The 17,852-nt window shown below is 41.0% G+C and overlaps 1 protein-coding gene across 18 annotated transcripts in view; it reads left to right on the plus strand.

Annotated features, from left to right (window-relative positions):
• The first annotated feature begins 5,441 nt into the window (after positions 1-5,441).
• MYT1L (myelin transcription factor 1 like) overlaps positions 5,442-17,852 on the plus strand; it is a 379,271-nt gene continuing 366,860 nt past the window's right edge. For 13 of the 18 annotated variants that reach the window (XM_084622387.1, XM_084622401.1, XM_084622382.1 and 10 more), the window contains exon 1: positions 5,442-5,567. The gene's annotated coding sequence lies outside the window, so the exon portion shown is untranslated. Of the gene's footprint in view, positions 5,568-5,645; positions 5,666-10,242; positions 10,295-12,097; positions 12,247-12,555; positions 12,670-12,689; positions 12,849-17,852 lie in introns of those variants that run through there. The other 5 variants (XM_084622399.1, XM_084622397.1, XM_084622393.1 and 2 more) reach the window with 5 other exon arrangements.

The following is a 17,852-nucleotide window of genomic DNA, read 5'->3' on the forward strand; positions in this document are numbered from 1 at the left end:
ATCCAAAATGAAGTTGCAATATGAAACTTTTGGGGATCTTTCATCCTTAATACATGCACTATTCTAGCCATGGTCTCACCAAAATACACGTGAGTGGCTATCACCAAGCTCGTCTGTGATATGTCTTGTGCGTCTCTCATGTTCAGAAGACTGGTTTTAGAAACTGACTGTAGGAGCAGAGCAGTAGCTATGTGTGAAGCCAAAACTCCTTGGTGGCATGATAGATTTGGGGCTTCTGAAGTAATCTGTTGCCCTGAGCACAAGAAGGGCATGTAAGACTGGCTTTCACAGATTCTTGTTTTAAGGCACTTTTGGGGCTTCTCAATGAATGGCCCACCCTTTAGATTCATTTGTAACAATTTACAGTTAATCTGAGCTGACACGGGTTGGTGCATTCTATCTTTGCCTACTAGCTGGAAGGTTGTTGGGTCGCCCCCCCACCCCACCCCAGATGGTCCAGTACCCTGACCACATCATGTTTCACCAGGAAAATGATGGAGGTCTGACTAGGACCAGTGCCTACCGGGAAGAAGTAATGCCCCACCACTCTACAGATATTGCTGAACCTTTGTCCCAAGCTTAGTTAATTGCCAACTCAGTTGTGGAGTAACAGGTCTAACAGGCCACCTGCATGTTTGCCTTGTTTGGGACTTTCCAAAAGAGCAAGCTTGTCATGGGAGCTGGAGAGTGAGGACGGTGCCCTGTGCTTGGGGAATTTATGCTGACATCAGACCGTCTGGACTATAACCTTCATTTTTTTCCAAACCTGATTTGTAGTGTATGAGCTCAGCTGTTACCTTATGATGGTATCTAAGTGTACTTTCCACTGTGTTGAGGGTGTACCATTTCTCCACATGGATAGGGCTCCCCAACCCAGTTCCTACTCTTAGCAGTCCTTCACAGGTTGCTGGCACATAGGGGGGTTCCCCCATGGCAAGTATGGTCCTTACTTTTTCTGCATTGGAGCTGCCATTATGGGGTTCCCAGACCATGAGTTATGATCAATGTGCAGATTGCACTCAGAATGTCTCTGGGGGTACATTTATCTCCATGAGGTGCCAGATTCTCAAATACCTGTTCACTCACCTGTCTGACTGCCATCTGTAGTTTCATTTCAAATGATTGCTCCGTTAAATAGGTGGAACATTGGGCATGATATCATGTTCCGGGCATGGAAAAACATGTCCAAGAAAAAACTTAGGTTCACAACTAGGATACAACCATGATGCAGACCACATCCACTGGGAAGGATTCAGGTGTATGTGTGGTACCAGCTCATGCCTCTCATCCATTACTTACACTGTGAGCACTGGGCTTTATTGGTCTGATCTGAACTCCTTTCTCAATGGCCATGGCATAGCACACTGACGCTGCAACTACTGATTGCGTCAGGAGGTGTAGCAACAGAGTTAAATTAAGGATTACTAGGAATTTGGTGGCACCATTGTCCAGAACTCTTTGAACTGGTGAGGGTTCATCTTTGAGATGTTGCCATAGACATGCAAAAAGGGTCCTAGCAATATGAGGTGGTGGTGCCAGTTCATTTGCTAGTGGCATCTTGCGGCAGCTAAGGCTCACAAAAGCGTCAAAGGGCTAAATACCACAGGAGGCTGAGGGCACAGCTTCCCCCTTTTCCTGAAGATTTCACTAGAGCCAACCGTGAAGGATAGATGAATGCTTGACTGGATCCAAAGATCTAGAACTCTTAGCATGAGACAGGAAAGGCAGCATGAGAGACAACCTATACTTTGATATCCATACATGGTAGGACCTAGGGGATGTCAAGATTTATGGACCAGCAGAAAGGACTAGGGCAAACTCCTCCTCAAGCAGGAAGTATATTGCAAGTGCTCCCTCTCCTTGGGCAGCTGCTGCTTTTCTTTTCATTTGGTATTGATACATATAGCATCAGCTAAACTAGGGAAATTCATGAAAAATGTTCCTTCCAATGGGTCAGTGGTAACAATATTTACTTTCATAAGTATCAGTCATCTTAAGTTTTGTTGGGGTTTTTAAAGAGAAAAGACAACTATTCCTTTTTAAATGCAAAGGAAATATACTTTGCCATGTAGGTTAAGCTTTGGGGGATTAATTTCAGACACAAGGGAAGGTACCACAAACTGTTTAATGTTTGCCTAACACACCACCTACTATGTCTAGCAAACACTCAGTTTCTGGGCTGCTGAATGTACCTTCTACATCCTGAAATCTGTGTACAAGTGAGCAGACATTGGAAATGTGCAATGCTTTCTGTCCAGTACAAAAGGAGTTAAGGCAAAGTAAGGGCTGGGCAGGAAAGGAATCTAGACAGAACAGCTTTACACAGAGAGCAGTTAATATGTGCAACAAACTGCCAAGGACAGCAGAAAGAGCAACTAGTATAAATAATTTAAACCCAGACTAGGCAAATATTTGGAGGGGGGGGTATATTGTGGAAGTATAGTTGCTAACTGGGAAGAGAAGGTGGACTCCTGAGCTTACTGGCCCCTTTTTGTTCTAAAATGTCCTACAGTCCATTACTTTGCAGTCTGCCACATCCCATAATTTTTAGTTTTGATCTGGAGTTTTTAAAGCTTGCATAAGAATTAACTGTACAACACTGTCTGGAATGTGGCTCTGTCGTGCAATTTGGCTTTACGATTCATTCATTTTCCCAGACTTTATTTCTCCAGAGTTGGTCTTGGGTTGGCGTTCTCAGCCCTGCAAAAAAAAACCACACAGGGCTGAGTGGAAGGAATATAAATGCTCCGCTGGAGCCAGACTCGAGCTGGGGCAGTTGCTGTCAATATCCTGAAGCTCAGACACATTGACAGGACGATGGGGGAGGTGTTCTGCCGTGCCGTAGGTCCCAGGAATACCTTATTTTGGGAGTAAATTTATATATAAAATACACACAGAGAGAGAGAAAGAGAGAGATTCAGCAGCACGGTAGCTTCTTGGTTCAATGAGATACAGCTTCAGGTAACGATGATCAGCAGCTTTGCAGCATGGATATGGAAAAATGTACTTTAAAAACACGGGAAGGAATAACTTAGCAAATGTAGTATTGTGCTGTTGTAGGTAAGGGAAGCAGAAGGACAATTGCAGTTGACGTGATTCATTTTTTTCCCAGTCCGTAATTTACGACCATGAATTTAAAATACAGCTCTTGTTAAAACACTCCTGCGATGGATGGGGGAGGCAGAAATCCTTGCAAACGCGCCAAGGGGCGCGAATTATCCTGTTCATCTAGCTATGAAACAACTCTGATTTTCATGTCTAGCTCCCGTGCCTTATTCTTCTCTCTCTCGTGATATGAACGTGTAGCCCTGTGAAACTAACAATCCCGTGTGCTTTGCAGAGGTCTGTGTCACAGCAGGGTCTATGATCATCTTAGGGTGTTATCTTTTGTTCCGGGGTGACCACCCCACCCCTCGAGAGCTGTTCTCGCTCACACACTCTGTCGCCAGGCTCAGCCTTGCTCCCGTGGAGCCAGGAAAATACAAGCTACCTTCTTCTTCTTCTTCTTCTTTTTTTTTTAGCAGACTGTAATAGCAGATTCCGCCTATTCTTTGCTCCACAGAACATCCGATGCGGTGTCCAATCGGCTGAAAAAGTTGCCCAGACGTCATTGTGTGGGGGCGCGCGGGCGCGCGCGCGCAGCCGGCTGCAGCTGCTTGGCTGCGTGGAACCTCCATTAGAGCAGCTCTATTGATTTCTGGTTCACGCTGCAGCATCGGGGGTAGAGCGCAGGAAAGAGCGCGTCTCAGAAACAGGAATTAACTGAAGGCATTTCTGTCTTGTGTGTGTGTGTGTGTGTGTAAATATAATATGCACAGAGCTGAAGCTATAGCTTTGCCACCGCAGCGTTTGCCTAGGAGGAGTCTCACCCACACAATAGAGAAGGAACATGAAGAGCAAACTGAAGCCCTCACTTGCCTCATAAAACAGCTAAAGCTGGCCAACTTTAAAATATGAGGCGTGTATTCATATTCTTAAGGCTGGAAAAAATCTGATTGCCCCACAACAGTGTTTTTACACTCAGCTGAACGGGGACTTTTCAAATCTGCAGTTCAATTGTTCTTTTTCTCAGTACGTCCAATTCGCTGCATTGGGGAGTTTTCCTAGAATTGTTGCCCAGGCGGGATTTTTTCCTAAATACATTCATACAGGGTTGCAGACCGATGCTTTTTCATGTGCTGGTAGACATGCGTTGTGATGTAGGTACTATTGCAAGGGAAGGGATACAGAAATGATTTTTTTCTCCTAAAAGCTCCCTTTCAGGATATTAGGCTGTGCCTAGATGAGGCAGGGCTCCCCCTCCCCGAGATCTGTTTTCTAGCTAATAGCTGGAAATAATTTATAGCTGCATGTTAATAGGTTGTCTTGGGGTTTTCAGCATATTTGAGGAGAAATTCCCTGCGAAGACAGTGTGTCTTTTCACAATAACTGCATGTCAGTCTGGCAGACTATAACTGTGAGCAATATACAATTAAGGGGGGGGGAGGGGAAAGCCAGCACCATTATATGCTTGGAGGAGGGCGTTGGGAGAAGGGGGAAATGGTAATACCTTTAAAAATGAAAGGCAGTAAGCCATTATTAGCAAAAGCTATATTGAGCATGCTTGCCAGACAAGGCAGCTCAGCTCAGCTCTAGTTCCGCCCAGACATGTGCCTTGCCATTTTCATTTTAATCAGGCTGCTCAGGATGGCTGCTGATTCATTTTGCGGGGTGGCCCCCTGGGAGCCAAGGTGGAAGCCTGAGGCGAACTGCTAGAGTGCATCAATGCAGCACTCCACATCAGAGACAGGGTGGGGAGAAAGACTCCAGCAGCAGCTCGAGTTCGAAATACCAGCCTCGCTGTTCAAATATACACATCCCCTGCAAAACCCCATCAACCCCCTCCCCCCAATCATCCAATAAAACACAATTAACACAGGGGGGAAAAACTCTCTCCTGATTATTCCTTCCAATTGTGTCTCAGAATTTGCTCGAGCTGCCATTTCTTTTCACAATCCCTTATTTTGTTTTGTTTTTGTTTTAAATCAGCCACCAACGCGCTCCGTTTCTCTATTTACCTGGTAACGACTTGGGGGTGGGCTACCTGATTTAGCTGGAGACTTTGATTTGTGGGATTGACAACCTTATTATGCAGTGAGCTTATTATTGATATGATTCTGCTCTCGGTTGCCATGACCACCTTGTGAGAGACATTCAATTTTCTCTCTTCCATCATCATTATCTATGAGGCCATCTGTTGTGGAAAATGAATTCAGCCTCATTTGCATGACTGATAAGCAAATTTTTTTTATCTATTTAACAGAAGGTCATATGCCGGGGATTTGGAGCTGGTGGAAAAAAAGAAAGTGGGGGGGGGGGAGCATATCGAGAGGATGAGTGGGAGTGCGTGCATTAGAGGATGTATGTGGAAGTAAAACAGATCCCTCAGGCCTGCTAGCCTATCGTGCTGCATTTGTCATTCCTGCCAGGGCGACATTTTCCCCCCTAAGCTTCTGCACACTAAGGAGAGTGAGAGAGCTTTTCCCCTGCAGTCTTCTTGAAGCCCCCCTGATTTTTACTCAGTGTTGGTGGGTGTATTTAATTTTTTTTTTTTTAATCCCTGGAACGTGGGGTATCTTTTCAGTGTTCAGTGAAGAAAAAAAGCAGCCTTTTCTGGGTCTCTGTGGTATGCTTCTTACTCCTCATCCTTTCAAAGTTGTCGTGAGCCAGGGCTGTTTCTGAACCATGCTGAAATGTCGTTATTGTGGTTAGTTTGTAATACTTAATGGTGTTAGGTGAGGGCTGTGTTTTATTCAGAGAGCTGATTCTAGGAGGGTGGGTATTGGCTTTTGCAGTTGTTCGATAGTTTGTACTGTCCATTGTTTGTTCTTTTCAAGTTCTTGCGGTGTTGCTGTGCAGATGAGATTGTACTGAACTGTAGCTTAGTTAGTAAGATGCGGAAGTCTGATTTCAGTGCACGAAAGTGTGTGGCTGCATTAAGCATGTTGTTTGTATAAACTTGATGCATGTGGTACAGTACTTTTGATACGAAGGTCCTGAGACGACAACTTCTGATACCCATAAAATACTTGAGCATTACAGATATTCAAACACATTTAAATAAAAGATGCTAAACCTCTATGCTTTTTTACACAAAATATGACTTGAAGGCACGGTGACAGGAAAATAATGGATTTATACTTGTTAAGGTAATATTCACAGAAAAGTTGCATTTTAAAGATAACTTTCTTAAATATTTCAAATTACAATAGTTTGACATGATATATTATTCCTAACATAAAACTAGCTTTGCAGATAATGTTGATTTGTTTAATATTCCGTGCTGAAATCTTCATCCTCCCATACTTCAGTTTAAAGATAGTTCTGATAAGTACAGCTTGAAGAAAATACTGTGTAATGTAGAGTTACAGTCTATGTAAACTTGGTGAAAAGGATAAATATAACAAACACTGAAAAGTAGCTGAAGATTGTAGAAAGGAATCAGAAGTAATTAAAACTTACCCGTTAAGCAGATTCTCCTCCTGTACTTGTATTGGTGACTGGATAAGATTAAACTCAGAGAACAAAAGCAAGTCATTTTTTCCTCTATGATGAGCACTGTACACAACCTCAGGTAGACAAACTACAAACCAAAGTTTTCTTGTTTTTGTTTTGAACGTTCATTTCCACAGAAGTAATATAAGTGTTTGTAAGCTTAGGTTTTGGAGGGGGTGGTGGGATTATTACAAATGCTTCACACGGCTGACAATACTGTTGCTTTAAAAGGCAGAAAGTGAATTATGCAGCATCCCCTTTTTTGCTAATAAACATAATTGCGTTTCAGTTATTTGCCATTTGCAAAGAAGCTTATTTCTAAATTTAATACTGCATAGTAACTCCCTGTAACACTGGGTGCTGAATTTCAGATTAAAAGAAGTTTCACTCGTATTCAGGTCAGTTACAATATGGCAGGTCTCTGACTTGGCCACAGAAAGGAAGTTCCACTAAATTACTTAATTAAAATTATTCTTATTTTTGGTTATAAGAACCAGTTTCCAATAGACCCAGTAGTAGATTATCATCCTGATAACATGTGACTGCTAATATTTTAAAAGGTGCTGTTCACCTCCCCAAAAATGTATTCTTGTACCATAGACTCTTAAAGGGAATGACATTTATTTTTTATCTGCCTTATTTATCATGCGTATTCTATTTGGTGGCGGACGTTGGATTACAAAACTAATTTCACACTCATGAAGTTGAACACAATGTAGCTCTGACAGTTTGGGTGGATTGTTTGAAATGATACTAATTCCCTCAGTGGACTTCCACTGAAAGTAACAGAAAAGTAGCCCGATACTGTGTATTAGCAGGCTGTCTTGTAGCATGAACAGGTTGAGGTCTTTTTATTTATTTTTTCCTCTTGAATCGTTAGGATCTTCCAAAGAGAAATGGGTAAACTGCTGAAAAAGCCTAAGAGACAGCACAGTTGGTTCTCTCTCCCTGACCCCCAAAAGTTAATTATGAAGCTTGGTTGGATTCCTTCTTGCCACCCTGACATTTGACTACTGCTAATTCACTGATTAATCTCATTAATGTGATTATAGTAGGATTTGGAGTTGGCTGCTATTGTTCTGCAGAAAGAGCTATTCAGCCCGAGCACTTGCCACCTCATTCAGTTTTGCTGGGATTTTTCAAAGGCTGGTTGAGTGAGCTATTGTGAAAGAGGTTTCTCTGCCTTTCCCTTTCAGCACCAGGAGCTGTCCGCTGCTGATAGCAATTACATTCAGCACTGACTGATTTCGTACTAGTTTACTGGCAATGTGAAAATGACTTACTTTCATCACCTTAATGATTCTGCTCATTGAGATAAAAGCAAGAGACGCCTTTATGCTTTATAATTAGACAATATGAAGATGGCTGGGGTAAAAATATAAAATCTGTGCTCTTTAATGCTTCTTTCTTTAATTTTAAAAAGCTGTCCTTGTATACATTTTGTTTAGTCTGTGAAATCAACCTAATACTGTAGTTTAAATAGTACTTCCTTGCATCCATGCAATTTTACTATCAAGATATAACGGCATTACAGGTGTTATTATATTCAATGATGCCTCTTCAAAGTATTCCACAATGAGTTAATATCACTAGTTTTCCTCCTTTTTACACGAATAAACATATATAGTATCAAGGTTAATTCTTCAACATTATGACTGCCCTCACTGGCACCAGCATAGATGGAAGGTTCCCTGCATTGCAACCCCAGTTTTCAGGAGTTTGACATTGCTAAGCGTTGTTTGACTGAAACTTGGTTTAAAAGTCTCCCGTTGGTGAATACATAATATAAACGATTTAGCTTGTTTTCGGTTGCAATAAAAATTATACAATAGTTTTCTGGTTTGAGATTTCTAAATCAGACTAGGCATGATTTAAAAAAAAAAACCAAGACATTTTGCACAGTATTAGTGCAGGATCTGCTGCTATGCTGTTTGGTATGTGATTTTTATTATGTAAAAGTTATATTGCTATCATTTAATAACTGGCTACTGCGCATGTGCAGTAACTTCTTTTGTCACATTTTTCTTTCTTTCCTATTCTTTATGAACAAGGCCCTATATTCAAAATTGAAGCCATCCATTAAACTATGTTGTGGCAAGGATTGGTCATGACTTCAAAGGAACTATTGCAAACCATTAAAATAAAAATTCTTTCACGTTAAAAGTGCCTGGCTGAAGAGCAATCTACTAAATAATGCACGTAAAGATATTCAAGTACCTAGTGAGACAATAGATCCCAACGATTCCGCTGCAACCACTAGAGTCCATTGGATGACTAATGCCTCTTTTCAAAATTCTCCAAGTACGTCGTCACAGAACCTACTGTAACCTTTTGTGGGGTTACTGAAAATCCGACAGTTGTTAACAGTGTACGTCAATGAAAACCCCTTCTGAAGAAATAATAAATCTTTTCCTGTCACCTGCCTCCTCTCCTGCCCCCCCTCCAGAAGTACTTTTACCCGCAATTGTTTTAGAAGGCTACACCTTTAATAAAGGACATAGGCAGGGTTGTATAGGAACAGGTTCTTACGGTGACAGTCTAATAAAGGCTGCTGGTATTTTTTCCCCCTAATAAAGACAGGACTCTAATTCCAGCCTGACAGTAGTAAGTTTGTCTCGTGCATGAGTTATGCTTCCGGTAGTTTGCAAGAAACTACCACCGGTGAGAAAGTAAATGACATGGTAGGTTTTCCAGTAAAGGTCAGCTGAAATTAGTTCACTTCAGGTAGTCTTCAGAAAGAACAGAGCGCTCTTTCATTAACGCTGCTTAAGCATCCTTCCCTCCCCCCGCCACTGAAGAGGCACGGGCTGTGTGGGGGGGAGGGGAGAAGGGGAGGCATCCCAGACCATTAACACCATACCCTCACGTTTTAAGGAGGATAATTAGCCCAATGAATCACCAGTCTCCCAGGTTATCGTCCACACTAGTCTTTATATATGTGTGGGTGGGTGTGCAAATGCTTCTAATTTATACAGCTAACTCTGGGCTCCATCCTGCTCCAGTGGGGTGGTTTTGATACTGGCGCCCACGGTAGCAGGACTGGGCCCTTTCTTTGCGCCAGCTCTAAATCTGAACAAGAATGTGAGATTTTTGCCAGGTGCAAACGGTTTTCCAGCCATTGCAAAGTTTGTAAACACCTGTCAGGAGGTATGTACCTCAGCCTTATGTTAATACCATGCCTCCGGACAGGTGGGCAAGGTAAGGTGGCATGTCAACTTGTGGCATATGAAAGAGGACAGGGGTTTGTTTGTTTTTTTTGTTTGGTTGGGTTTGTTGTCGTCGTCCCCCGCCAGGAAGAGGAAGTTACTGTAAAATGCTGAACCCCCAAAGTGACCTCAAACAATAGAAGCACATAGAGGCTGTTTTTGGCGACTCCCCTTTGGCAGCTGGTTTTACATGGTGATTGTTCTGTTTAAGAGGGGCTTAGTTCGGTTAAAAAAAAACCAACCCAACCCCAACCACCCTCCTGCTGCATAAGGCGGCAGACCTGGGAGCTAGGCACTCGCTTTCCGCCATAGAGGTCAGGAGAGGCGTTTCTCCTTGAGACGCTGCCTCTGCTGTCTCCTTACTTCGTGGAACCGCTTCCACCGTCTCGGCGTCTGCCCCGGCGTGTCGCGTCTGCCTTGCTCGAGCTTTCCGAATGTTTTCCCGATGGGGGCTCCCGGAGTGTTCCCCGTCCTAGACGCCGGCGTCACGAGGAGTCCTGGGAGCGTAGGTAGATGTAATCAGAGATGACAGAGAAGAATTACAGAAAGTACAGGTGTGTGTGTGTTGGGGAGAGGAGACACACGCAAATCCTTTCTGCTTCATGGGGAAACACTCCATTTCCCACCCTCCCAATTAATGCAACCGAGGATGTTGCTTTTGCGAGCACGTTGCTTGCGGTGTGCTTTTCACCCCTTTTGACAAGGGAGAGGGGTTTTTAGAAAAGTTTGTCATCGCTGTGGCTGCGATGGCTCAAGACGCTAAGGGCTACTACACACAGAGAGGCTTCCCGACACCCCCGCTCAGACTGCAGCGTGATTTCTGGCAATGCTAGATGGGAAGGGAATTGTAACCTCTGTAGCAACCAACATGTCTGGTCTCAACACGTCAGCCAACAGATTCAGGCTTTAGAGGGATTACCTCCGGGGAGGGGGGAGGAAATGGTGTTTCTTGCCATTTACCCCTTTGGTGTTCAGTCTCTACTGCTGAAACAGTGGGCAGCATGGTCCCCCTCTGCAAGCCTGCAGTGGTTTATCAGCGGGGTGCTGCTTGCAGAGGAGAGAGCATCACTGAAGGCGGCAAACTAACAGGGTGGGGGAATCAGGGGGATGGCAATGAGTGCCATGGCAATAAAGAGGGCAACCAAATCAACCCGCGTCCGTGTGCGCCTGTTCATACGAAAAATAGCTGCTTGGCAGAAATTGATTTTGAAGGAGGGCTTTTGCCTGGTAGCTGCTGACAATTTTACTGAGAGGTGCTCTACTTCTCTCTCTATTGTATGGAGGGCAGGGTGCAGCAGGGAAGCCTAGGCTCCCAGCTGCTAGACTTGCCTCCAAGCCCCTTCGAGTGGGTTCCAGCTTCCTTACCGTCGTTTTGTTAATAAATACATTCGGCTTGAATTTGTGTAAAGAGCGCTGCAGTTCTAGCTAGGTCACGAATTTTCAGCCTGGTACGAAAATGGCATGTTTAGGGGACAGATTTAAAGCGAGCCTTTACCCTCCCGATAACCTCATTCAGGAGCCCTGCCCCATATTTCGAGCGTTGGACAGAAAGAAGTATTATTAAATCAGATTCTCTGTAGTGAAGCTTATTACGGTGTTTGGGGAGGGGAAGATGGTTGAAAAAGGCTTTGTCAGGACAGTGAGTGTTATAAAGGGGGTGGGGGAGTGTACTAATTTGAGTGTCCCTTTGAGTGAAAAAGACCCTCTCCTTGATCATACAGCTCGTTTACTAGTCTGAGGCAGCCAGAGCTACAACGTCAACCTGATTTTGCTAACAACATTTTTTGTGAAAGCCACATGCAAATTTAGTCTTTTGTATATGAGATCTTGTTTACATTTGGTCTGTTTGTCCAATGAAAGTTTCCTTGCCCAAATTTACATCAGTGGTAGAAGCTTGGTAATCTTTCCAGCTGGAAATAGTTTATTTCCTTTGTTTTAAAAGAGAGAATATGGTGCTAGCTGGTAAAATAAATGAGGCTACAGAAATTTGAGTTAACTCTATACACACTGGAAGGTGGTTTTAGTGGCAAGCAGATAACTTATATTTATTTTTAATCATTTTAAAAACAATAAACATTTAAAAGTGTACAGGTTTGCTGAATTTTCGAAGATTTCTTTTACCCAAGCTTCATTTTACCATAGGAGCTAGAGGAGGTATTTTTAGATGTATCACCTACTCCGTATCTGTTAACAGTCTGACTGGTATTTATGGTTCCCATCTATTACATTAAATACAGCACTGCACATGATACACACTCTGTTCCAGAGATTTAGGGGCCTGTGGGTACGATGCAGGAAGCATTCTAGTAGACAGCCCCAATCTTGTCTGACTATTGCAAGCCTAATAAACAGGAGAATTAAAAAAATATTGATTTTTTTTAAGCCAAAACTATAGCTGAAAAAATATCTTGCTTAGCGGTGCAGTCCTCCTCCCCCACCCGCCAACGTTAGGATTTGGGGAAATGGATATGTTTTGTATTGCTTAAAGGATGCAGACTGAGAGAGGGTAAGTCAGCAATATGCTACTGATGTTCTGCTGCAGTAATATGGTCTCTAAGGGAACTGGTGCTTGATGCATACTACACAGCCTAGGCTTGCTGTAGCCCATCGCCTGTCTGTCTGCTGCTTTTAAATGGAGGTTACAGCTGATCCATCAGCCACAGTGCTGCACGCATGCCCATCTTTTTTGCATCGTTTAGTGGTGTCAATTTATTAATTTCTGTCTTCTACTTCAGGCCCGTTGGTTTCCTGTCTAAAAGCATTATTACTTTTGTCCATGTGGCAAAATAATTAGCATACAGATGAGAAGTGATCCCCTCTCTGAGCCTCGGTAGCAAGAGAAGATGTGCAGTGAAAAGTTGATTGGATGAATGGAGAACAAATGGTGGGCGTTCAAAAGCATTAGAAGAGTTTTGTTGTCGTGGAGCAGGTTTGTCAATTTTCTGGGTGAATCTCTTAAGATGGAAGGCAGGGTGGCTGGTGCTGAAATGATTGCCTGACAGACTCTGGCCTAGTTTAAGGTGCAGAATTGGACGGCAATGCACAGATAATTCATTTGGACTACTTTGTTTTGCAATTCTTCAGCTTTCCCTTTGATATTCCCTCAAGGTAAATATGCCCTTTTCTCACTGTTATTGTTCTCAGATCACTTTGCTCTTGTTCAGAAAGTGAAGGAAAGTTCAACTCTCTGGACAGTAACAATAGAATAGCCAGTTTGCTGTACCTTTTTGCTAAACTGCTGAACATATTTTCATACTCAGAGATCTGGAGATTATCTCAACTGTTCAGGGCAAGAACATGCTCTCTCTGAAGTCAGTGGGGAGTTTTGCCATTCATTTCAATGGGAGCAGGATCTAGCCCTTTGTAATTGTTCTAGCAAATATTAAATATATTTAATAATGGAAATTTGCAAATGCAAATTTCAGAAAACAATGTCCATTCATTCATTAACATTAGTAAATGCTATTTCAATTAAAGCCTAGAAGTAATTAATTTTAACTGGTATGTATTTTCCTGTTTGGAATAAGATTGTAGTTTATTTACCAGCCAACTCACTAATTATTCTAAAAACCCAAACTTAAGTTATAGATCTGCATATTGTTAGTGGGAGGGAAAAATCGTGATTTCTGTGTTGCTGAGAGAGGCTCTTTATTGAAGAGCAGGCTGAAAAAACCAAGAAAATAAATAAAAACAGGCTTTTAATTACTCAAAATTCTGCCAGAAAATACTGAACATGAATAAAATCCTAGTTTTCTAATAGATCATCCATTGATATATATTTCTTACATAATTATAATGTATATACTACAACATGGAATATTTTAATATTTGGCTGAATTTGCTTCCCTCTCTGTATAGTCATTTAGGAATAGTTTTATCCTGATTTAATGGTTCTTAATCTCCTTAAAAATGGAGATTTTCATTTTAACTGACCTAGTTTTTTAACTGCTGTTAATGTTAGATAGAAATTACTATCCTTGAATTGTCTTTACATAGCTTTCTGACTATTGCAGATAAGTTAAAGAATGATTGGCTTTCATTTTAGAGGCTTGTATTTTTAGGAGTCATCTTTAACTATTTTGCTTTGGAGAACAACAGTGAATATTTTCAAAGGGAATATAGCTTTTTATCTTTTTGGCATTTCATACTTGTGTAGTAGTTATTTTCATAAAATACCAAACAAGCAGAAGAAGTCTTCACCATGCCAAAAGCTCCAAACAAAAAATGTTGGAATAAACTATTCTCTCTTAACAAGCAGTTTTTAGTTGCTTTTGATCATTTCATAGTGTTTGTTCAAGTTTTGAATGTTTAGCTTAAACTTGGTTGTTAGGGTGAAGACATGTAGTCTGATTATATAAGAGTGCATATATAGTTGTATGTATTTTAAACAAATAAGCTTACATTGAATTGCAGAATAGAATTCTAAACATTAGGAAAACAAAGTAAGGTAAAACTACATACAATGAAATGGAATCTAACTGGAAAAAAGTCATTTGTCTCTATTGCTGTTTTTTTTTTCATTATATTCATTTATCGACTGAAACAAAGAAAAGAAATAACAGTTATAACTGGCAGATTCAAAATTCAATACATTTTAAGCTAATATAAAAGTGTGAATTCATGTTATGTTTAATTTACACCTTAAACTTTCTGGAGGATGAAATATTAAATTATTTGCATTTCAATCTAGCAGCATGAACTGGCAACACAAGGAGAATAGTTTGGTTTAGTGTTTTCATCTGCAGTGGTTTCTTTGTCTTAGACTGTACTACTCAGGTATGTTTCTGCATTTTTAAAGGGGACCAAATTGTATCACAATAGTTTTCAGTCATAGGAGGACTTCTTCTACTCTACATTACTGCATCTTTTATGAATTGTAGAATCAAGCTACTGTATGGATACAAAGACAAATAAGAAGGAGAGAGACTTAAAATATATTTATTAGTTTATTATTTCTCTGGATTTATAGGCAACTAGTTTTGGGTTTTTTTCCCCCCCTTTACTTTTGGTTTCATTTCATTTTAATGGTGAAGAGCTAAGTATATAAAAAGGAATTGTTTTAATCAAATGCAAATATTATGAGCAAAAATATCTAAAATATTGATTCAGGTGTTGAAACTTTGCTACATGAATGGTGGAAAAGTATTCTTCTGAATACCAATCTTGCTATACACTAAGGCAGTGAAAATACAGAATTGTTATAGTTCCATCAGCATTTCCATGAGTAATCTGCATGTACGTTATTTTTTAAAATACATAATATAAGTACACTTTAAAAATGAAAGGTTCTGACATAGGAAACCATTTCCTGATGAACTCTGAGTACTGTAGTTGTCTCACTGGTGTCAGAATAGCTTTTCAAAAATTTTGTACCACTGAACATTATTGTGGAAATGTTGCATGTAATTTAAATTGATCTGAACTAGGTTAATGTTTGCATCACATAGGTCAACTCTGAATGCAATTGTGAAGTTCTTGATAGTATAATGCAAGAAAACTTCATGGCTATAAATTACTTGCTGACTCCTCCGCCTCTTCCTCGCCCCCTCTTTCTCCCCCCCCCCATGTGATGAGAAGGCCTAATGATACCTAATAAAGATGGTTTAAACACCATAGAAGTGCACCCAGATTTTCATGCAGTGAATCAGCATTCAGCCCATGTGTTGCACTATTCTCTAAATAAAGCATGCCTTAGATCAATAAGTCATGAGAAAAGCAAATATATTTAGTATGCTGAGAGATTTTTCCCTATAGAATTTCTACAATATCTTGCTTTGATGAGAACCATCATGACCATCTCACTCGGAGTGAGAGCAGCAAATTTTAATGATAAAGAACTTAAGGGGGGGGGGGCCTTAAATGGGCTCAAACAGTGGGGCATGAGAGCAGTAAGCATAGTTATAAGTTTGGGTTTTAAGTCTGATCAGATCTCAGATCCAATTTGTTGTAGAGATACGTTTACACTGAAGCTGAAAACACAGAGCACAGTCATCATGTAACACTCCTAGCCAACCTGGTTGTGGAAGTAATCAAGGCTGCAGGGCACCCCATAGAGAACCATCAAATCAAGTCTGCTATGGAGCTGTCTGGTAGACTGAATATTCAGAAATCAATGTTGCATCTGCCAGTAGACCCTTTGGTTCACTGAAACTCCCACCTGCCTAATGCATCTGGGCAATTGGTTTCTGAAACCAGTTTCCTTCAGGATAAATTTAATACATCTTGAGGGTGAGGCATAAGGAAATTGATTATGAGTTTGCCTGGTGCAGAGATATAAACATCTGTAAGATCATAGATTTTCAACCAACCTTGTGTTGGGGGGTTATTATTTTGTGAATAATTTGAAGCCTACGTTTCTCATACTTCATGCCAGCATGGCATTTTTTAATTAGGAAGTTGATTAAAAAGGGCATGGTATACTATGGATGAATGTCCATCTGGCAACACTCCAGCTGTTTTTGGAGTCTGTGTCTGTGGAACGTGTTGCTCATCACCAGTTGCAGCGGTGGGGAGAATCAGGGTAAGGCTGTGGATTTTTAAAAAATTACTTGCTTGGTAGGGTCTGAGAAGGCTGTTCTTTTGTTCTCACTCAAATTAAATCAAAAGACACACACTGACTTCAGTGAATTTTGGATCCGGCCCTGATATATACAATAAGAGTTTGAGCCAAATACATCTATGTTGTATTACACCAGTGATTAATTTAGCCCTTTACATTTAAGACCTGACAATGTAATATAGCCTCCTGTGTGTTGTGGCTAATTAGGTTTTTTAAGGGAAGAATGTAGGGGCAAATACTATAGATTCAGTAATGCAGATGATCCTTCAGACTGAGCAATGAAAGGCCTATGTTTTCACTGGTCTCTGCTACAGGAATAGTTATACAAATCATCACACATTTCACAAAGACTGGGAGAATGGGGATATTTACTTGAAAGAGGGCCAGTTTTTATATAATCTGTGAATGGCTTGCTTTATTTTTCCAAGGGAAATTCCCTCTTCTCCCATTCTCTCTCATCTGGACAGAAGTATATTACCAAGGGAATAAAATTTTATGCCTAATGTTAGTGTTCCTCTGCCTAATGTGGCATGAATAAGTGCTATGTTACAGCATTTAACCCTGTCCATCTTTGTCACTTCATGAACATTTGCTCAGTCCAAAAACAAACCCCCCACAATGAAATAAGAAAAGACATCTCTGATTTGTTGTTTGGATAAACTATGGAGAGTGATCTCTCTTTCACTTACAGCAAATGCTCTGGGATTCCTTTGTGCTGCAGCAGAGACTCACGCTTCAGGATCAGGGAATACCTTTTAAAGGGTTTCCCCTGCCCTCTTGTGCTGCTGACTGCCATTGGCTCATCCCTTTAATTCTTATCTCCTTCCCCAGAATGATTAGCTAAATCAAATGTCTTAATTTTCTAAATTTAAGAGTAGCTTATGCCAGTCCAGCTGCTAAATAAGGAGTCTCAGAAGATAGTTTCAGGGATGCTGAATTATTCCTCCATTGTCTCAAGGAGTAAGAGGCCCAAGTTTGGATGTGAAGCTGTACGTGCTGCAAGGCTGTGCACAACACTGATACCAGGGAATAAGTACAGCTATGGAGAGCCATCATGATATGAAACTTCTTTGGGGAGAACGTGTGTAGATTTCACAAGGAATGTAATTAAGTAAAATACCTTAAAATATTTTAGAAACCATATTGATGAGCACAGGCAAGGTATGTTGTATGAGTATTTTTAGAACTTTTGACATGTTTGTGGAAGGTATTAGATATTATGATATCCAGTGTAATATTTTTGGTGTGCCTTGGTTATACAGCATATACTGATCTCTTGGCTATGTGTGTGCAGACAGAAAGGCCTGGCTCACTGCTACTCATCTATGACCTCTGTGTGTGACATCTGAAGCATTGGCACCATGTAGTCTAGTAGGCCAGTAGAGTCTGTTTGGGCTGTCCATTTGAAAGTAAAAAAAATATAAAAAAGACAAATGCAGAAGCTTCCATGTATATCAGAGCATTTAGATTATTATATTACCATAGAGCCAAATCCAACCCAATTTACTTTGAAATCTGGAATTATCAAATCTAAAGATTAAAACCCATGAGAA

This window comes from Lepidochelys olivacea (assembly GCF_965140295.1).
Source record: "Lepidochelys olivacea isolate rLepOli2 genome assembly, chromosome: 3".
Taxonomy (NCBI): domain Eukaryota; kingdom Metazoa; phylum Chordata; order Testudines; family Cheloniidae; genus Lepidochelys; species Lepidochelys olivacea.